The sequence below is a fragment of the Macrobrachium nipponense genome, chromosome 6, assembly GCF_015104395.2.
Source record: "Macrobrachium nipponense isolate FS-2020 chromosome 6, ASM1510439v2, whole genome shotgun sequence".
In the NCBI taxonomy this organism is placed as follows: domain Eukaryota; kingdom Metazoa; phylum Arthropoda; class Malacostraca; order Decapoda; family Palaemonidae; genus Macrobrachium; species Macrobrachium nipponense.
The window spans coordinates 5,118,221-5,124,220 of NC_061108.1; the positions used below are offsets into that span (position 1 = coordinate 5,118,221).

At 32.1% G+C, this 6,000-nt stretch overlaps 1 protein-coding gene across 13 annotated transcripts in view; it reads left to right on the forward strand.

Annotated features, from left to right (window-relative positions):
* The window catches only part of LOC135216414 (muscle calcium channel subunit alpha-1-like), an 821,008-nt gene that overhangs the window by 392,589 nt on the left and 422,419 nt on the right, over nucleotides 1-6,000 (forward strand). For 2 of the 13 annotated variants that reach the window (XM_064251738.1, XM_064251737.1), the window contains exon 2: nucleotides 3,885-4,192. The exons of 9 other annotated variants lie outside the window; for them this stretch is intronic. The gene's annotated coding sequence lies outside the window, so the exon portion shown is untranslated. The remainder of the gene's footprint in view (nucleotides 1-3,884; nucleotides 4,193-6,000) is intronic. 2 more of the 13 variants (XM_064251740.1, XM_064251741.1) reach the window with 1 other exon arrangement.

Genomic DNA, 6,000 nt, shown 5'->3' on the forward strand with positions numbered 1-6,000 from the left:
GGTAGTATTTATACATGTGTATGCGGGCATTCCAATCTGATTGACACATGCTTTGTTGGGTTTTTACATAACTGGGCGTGTATGTTGTATGTGCGATTATTGTGTGTGTTTGTTTATATGTATGTGTATATATATATATTATATATATTTTATATATATATATATATATATATATATATATATATATATATATATATATGTGTGTGTGTGGTGTGTGTGGTGTGTGTGTGTTGTGTGTGTGTATGTAAAATGTACTGTATATGAGTTGTCACCTACAGTATAGTTATACGTGACAATACATAAATTTGTATTTAGAAAACATTGAATATAATATATTATATTTTATATATATTATATTATATTATATTATATTCTTACAATTGGCAACCTCGAAATATTGTCTCTTAACGTGGCCTTGTCATTGCGATACAATTTCCATCTGGCTAATGTTTTCTAGGGTAGCTTATGTTCAAGAGCAGTTTTTCTTTAAAAGAAGAAGAAAATAAAAAAAAAGGCCTGGCGAGCAGTTTTTTTTTTAAATTTTTTTTTATTTTACAGAAAAAAGTCTTGACTGTCTTGCAGATGCCAGATTGAAATCCTTGACTGGGGGGAACTTTTATAGACACCTTGTAAGGTGGCTGCATATTTGTGTTGTGTGTGTGTATGTGTGTGTTTTGGTGTAGAAATATCCCAGCTTTATAATATTTTTATAAGATTTTGACGACTTTATAGAAATTTCTCAGCTTTGTTATTTGAACTTTTAAATGTTTACGATTTCAATTTATTTAGATTAGCTATTCACTCAGTAAATTTCTTTTTCTGATAAATGTATGCCATTTTCCCAAAATAGGAAAGAGTATAGGCTTTCGTCACGCGCCTTGTGACCATATAGGCCTGTTCTTACGGCAATTTCAAGGTCGGCCTTGATTATAGCGTAAAGGGTTCGTCATCTCACCTTCCAAGCGATTTGAATCTCGCATTGTTACCTCAGAGTATATATATATATATATATATATATATATATATATATATCTATATATATATATATATGTGTGTGTGTGTGTGTGTGTGTGTGTGTGTGTGTGTGTAAGTGTGTATGTGTATGTATATATACGTAGATCGCCATTGGCCAGTTTACAGAAAGCTAGGTTAAGTTGGTTATAGTCTTTTGAAGGAGGACTGCTTATTTCATTCACGATATATCTTTCTGATCCTGAAATATTAAGACTCAAAATTAGGATTCATCAGTCTGCAGAAAGCTCATCACGGTAAAATCAGGATTCCCTCTCAGTTCATTCGGAGAAGTTTATAGAATCCTTTTTTTTTATTAAATGAATATTTTGCAAAGGTTTCATCCTGAGTAATTGCACGAGTTAATAGACTCAGATATTTTATGGTGCTAGTTGTTTGCTTGTTCCTTTTTGTATCATTACAGATGGTTATTATTTAAGGAAAAACATAAACTAAAACAAAAACAAAATAAGATGACTTTCTCATGAAGGTCGTACAAGGATTTTAACAGTCAAATTTTATGAAGGCCGCGAGTTCGGTTCTCGGGCATTCCATAAAGGGGTGAGAGATGTGTATTTCTGGTGATAGAAGTTCGCTCTCGACGTGGTTCGGAAGTCACGTTAACCCGCAGGTCCCGTTGCTGAATAACCACTGGTTCCATGCAACGCAAAAACACCGTGCAAACAAGCAAGCTGAACTGAGTGAAGGAAATAATACGTAATAAACTGCCACTTGTCATCCAGGTTTTGAAAAATAAAATAATAAAAAGACCTGAGCAATGTGTTGGACATGATTACGAACAGAAAAATGTGTATTTCTGTTTTATTATTATTATTATTATTATTATTATTATTATTATTATTATTATTATTATTATTATTATTCAGAAGATGAACCCTATTCAAACGGAACAAACCCACCACAAGGGGGCATCGGCTTGGAATTCAAGCTTCCTAAGACTAAGTTGTTCATTTGAAAGATGCAACGGGAGGGGATAGGAAATACAGAAGGAAATCAGTTAAAAAAAAAGACAAAATAAAGTGAATTAATAATTTCCACGTACTTGAGGACTGATAAATAGTTCGTGCAGTTCGTGGCAGCGAGATTCTTTTTGGCTATTTTAGAAAGAACACGTAAACAGCTTCAGACAATAGTGGTCACCGTAATAAAACCATTGGCCAACTCACTGTTTTGAGAAGTCGACAATTCATTACGTTTTTCTTTCTTAGATGTTTAGAAATGAGTCTAAAACCTCAACAGAATTAAAAACTTATACGCTTTTTTCTTAGCTGTTTAGAAATTACACTACAGCCTTAACAGAACTCGGTACTGATCAAGATACATATGAGTTATAAATAACTAGGATTTAAAAAGAATATAGTTTTGATTTTTGTCCATCGAAAAAAATTCTGTTATTTGAATTGTTTGTCCCGAGTGCCATTATGTACCCGCTGCCCGCCCCCTGCTCCCCCGCCCCGCATCCAGGGGGAGGGAGTGGCGTTCCATTTAGGCTCCATATAAGTGACCCCATATATATATATATATATATATATATATATATATATATATTATATATATGTGTGTGTGTGTGTGTGTGTGTGTGTTGTGTTGTGTGTGTGCCACTGTGATATCGTGTCAGGGAAGCTATTCTCGTGTATCTTGGCCTAGAAAAACACGTGTTGGGTTGAAAGGAGAGAAACTGATATTCTTGATGTCGAAAAAGTTCCTGCCTTGGGTTTATGTTTTAGGAACGAAGCGATAAAATGAGATTTTTAGACTATCTCTCTCTCTCTCTCTCTCTCTCTCTCTCTCTCTCTCTCTCTCAATTTTAAAAGCTATTTAACACATAATTTACCGAGTTCTTAAGAACAAAGTGATAAAATGAGATTTTTAGACTCTCTCTCTCTCTCTCTCTCTCTCTCTCTCTCTCTCTCTCTCTCTCTCTCTCTCTCTCTGTTTCCTACGTGGGACACACTTCAGGGCCTATTGGCATTTTCGTAGCTGTCATGAAAACACTTAACTTACCATTAATCATTTATCTAAAATATAAGTAATTTAAACCTTTTTTTCAATTGGTTTTCTAGAATGAGCCCAGTATTCGAATGGACTCCATATATATTTTTTTATGATGGTAAATATTGAGCTTTTTGTATGTAAAGTAACTTGTAAAATATTCGTCTTTTGGAGCAGAGTTGTACAAGTAATTTATTTCTTTAAGTAAAATATTGGTTTTTAGAAGCAGAGTTGTACAAGTAATTTATTTCTTCAAGTAAAATATTGGTTTTTAGAAGCAGAGTTGTACAAGTAATTTATATTTTTTAAGTAAAATATTCGGTTTTAGAAGCAGAGTTCTACAAGTAATTTATTTTTTAAAAATCAACAGTAATTTAAAACTCAAGAGAAAAGATTGATTAATAGTCAGTGAATTAGAGATTACCGACTAACCCTTCCTTTAAAAATCAAGAAAAAAATTGGATTAAAAATTAATGAAATAGATAAAAAAATGACTGAACAACCCATCCTTTAAATTTCAAGACAAGAATTGGACTAAAAATTAATAAAATAAATAAAAGACAAAATCTTAGATTAATTTCATTGAAACAAAAAACTGCAGACTAACCATTTTTTTAAATCAAGAAAAAAATTGATTAAAATTGAATTAAATAAATTTGAAAAAATTACTGAACATCAATTCCTTAAAAAAAATTGGGTTCCGAATTAATGAAAAAAAATAAACGCCTTACCGTTCATTTAAAATTAAAAAGAAAAAATTACTAACACTGAAATTTCAAGGAAAAAATTGGATTACAAATGAATGAAATGGATTAGAAAAAACATAACTGACCAGCACTTCTATTTCATTTTATGTGTAGCAGCAGGCAGGGTCACTTGACAATTGATTAGAAAGAAAGCAGGTCTTGACTCGCCATACTACTTAACTGCCTCTTTTTGTGGAAAGTCAAGTTCTAATGATGAAGACTTTAACAGAAATTGTAAGAACATTGGCGTAGGCTCAGAGGCCTGTCCTCGTAGGCCTATAGAATAGCAAGATAAGGAAATCAAGCGAATTCGTCTCCATCCAACTCGTTTACCTGTAGTGCCATTGGGAAGTGTTTTATTTTTGTCATTTTTGTTCTAAAAGAGACACCAGGAGGAGACACACACCATCTACTCTTATAAGGTAAGTTGTGTGTGTGTGTGTCTGTGTGTAATAGCCACAGTGCCCTTCTAACTTCTTGAATTATTCACCCTTTCTAGATACTCTTGTCACTACAAAAGCATTAGATCCAAATGCAAGATTCGTGAAGAAATTATGATGCTCGGTGACGGGAATCGGAATCGTTTCCCGAATACTCGGAATGAGGCCACGTCGCGTGACCCCGTTCTGGGCACACTCGGAAATTTGGGTACGATCCCCCTTTCCCTGGCGTCAGAATTGCTTCACATTTCTTGCACTTGGATCCAAAGGCTTTGCAGTGACAAGCGAATCGAATCCAAAAAGTGGGAAGAATTCGAGAAGTTAGAAAATAAAAATGCATTTGTGGCTATTACAATTGTATACGTTAGATGGTAAAGTGTTACCAGTAGACTCTACATGTATATATATATATATATATATATATATATATATATATATATATATACATATATATATATATATATATATATATATATATATATTATATATATATTGCAATAAGCTTTTAGTTTTCAGTGACGGTTTTATTATCTTGAGAAAAAAAATAGAAATTTTCAGAGCCTAGATTCAGAAGCGAAGCCTGAGAAATATATTTTAATGCTATTAATACTTTTTTTTTTTTTTTTTTTTTTTTAATGACTTCTTCACCGCCAGTTTCCGTTTCAGCGCTGGCCGACCTCGTGGGGTGCCAGCGCTTGGCCTTTGGGATACATTCTATATTCTATATTCTAGCGTGTTTCTATAGTCTATTTCTACGTGACGATGGAGAATGGAAGTAATGGAAGAGCGATTAATTCCATTTTAGATCAATTGCTGTCTAGTGAGACCAAGTCATCCTAATTTGGTAAGCGTACGTGACCCGAGGGGGTTGGGGTATTGAGGGTAGAGGAGGGGGAGGTTGGTTGTGTTTTGGTAAGTGAAAACACAGTGTCCCTCCTTTGCTCAGTCAGAGATTTGTTTGTCGTCCATTGTATAAATGTATGTGAATATTCTGGTATATTTTTATTTTAATATATATAGATATATATATATATATTATATATTATATCCATATATATATTATTGTATATATATATATATATATATAATATATGATAATTCTATATATATACTATATTATATATATAATATATGATATATATATATGTATACATAACAAATATTTATAATAGTATATTCATAGTTATATATATATATATATAAAACTTTATAATGTATATATATATATTATATATATATATATATCATATGCACATATATACATATAGTTTATGAATATATATTTGTGTGTGTATATATATATGTATATATGTATATATATATATATATATATAAGATGTAAAAATATTATATATATATATATATATATAGATAAAATTCATATAACGTAAACACGTTTATATTTTCATTCCATCAAGTCCTGTTCGAAGTTAATGTTTAAACTTTTAGTCATACCACCTTTTCATATTAATCTTCATGACACTGGATACTCATCATCGGAATATTTTTCTCAGTACCTATCAATTTCAATTATCTCTTAATCGTCGTTAAAAGTTCCAGTAGAAACTCACCAATTTTGAACTTGCAAATATTAAAGTTGACCAGTATTTAATTCTTGTGTTGATAGACAGGGTTGTGGTGAGTTTTATGAAGCCCTCCCCCACTAACCCCCCCCCCCCACTCTCTCTCTCTCTCTCTCTCTCTCTCTCTCTCTCTCTCTCTCTCTCCATGTGACGTTCCAAAGTTTCTTAAAAACCTATTTGTTGCAGACATTTTGCAAATTATTCCTT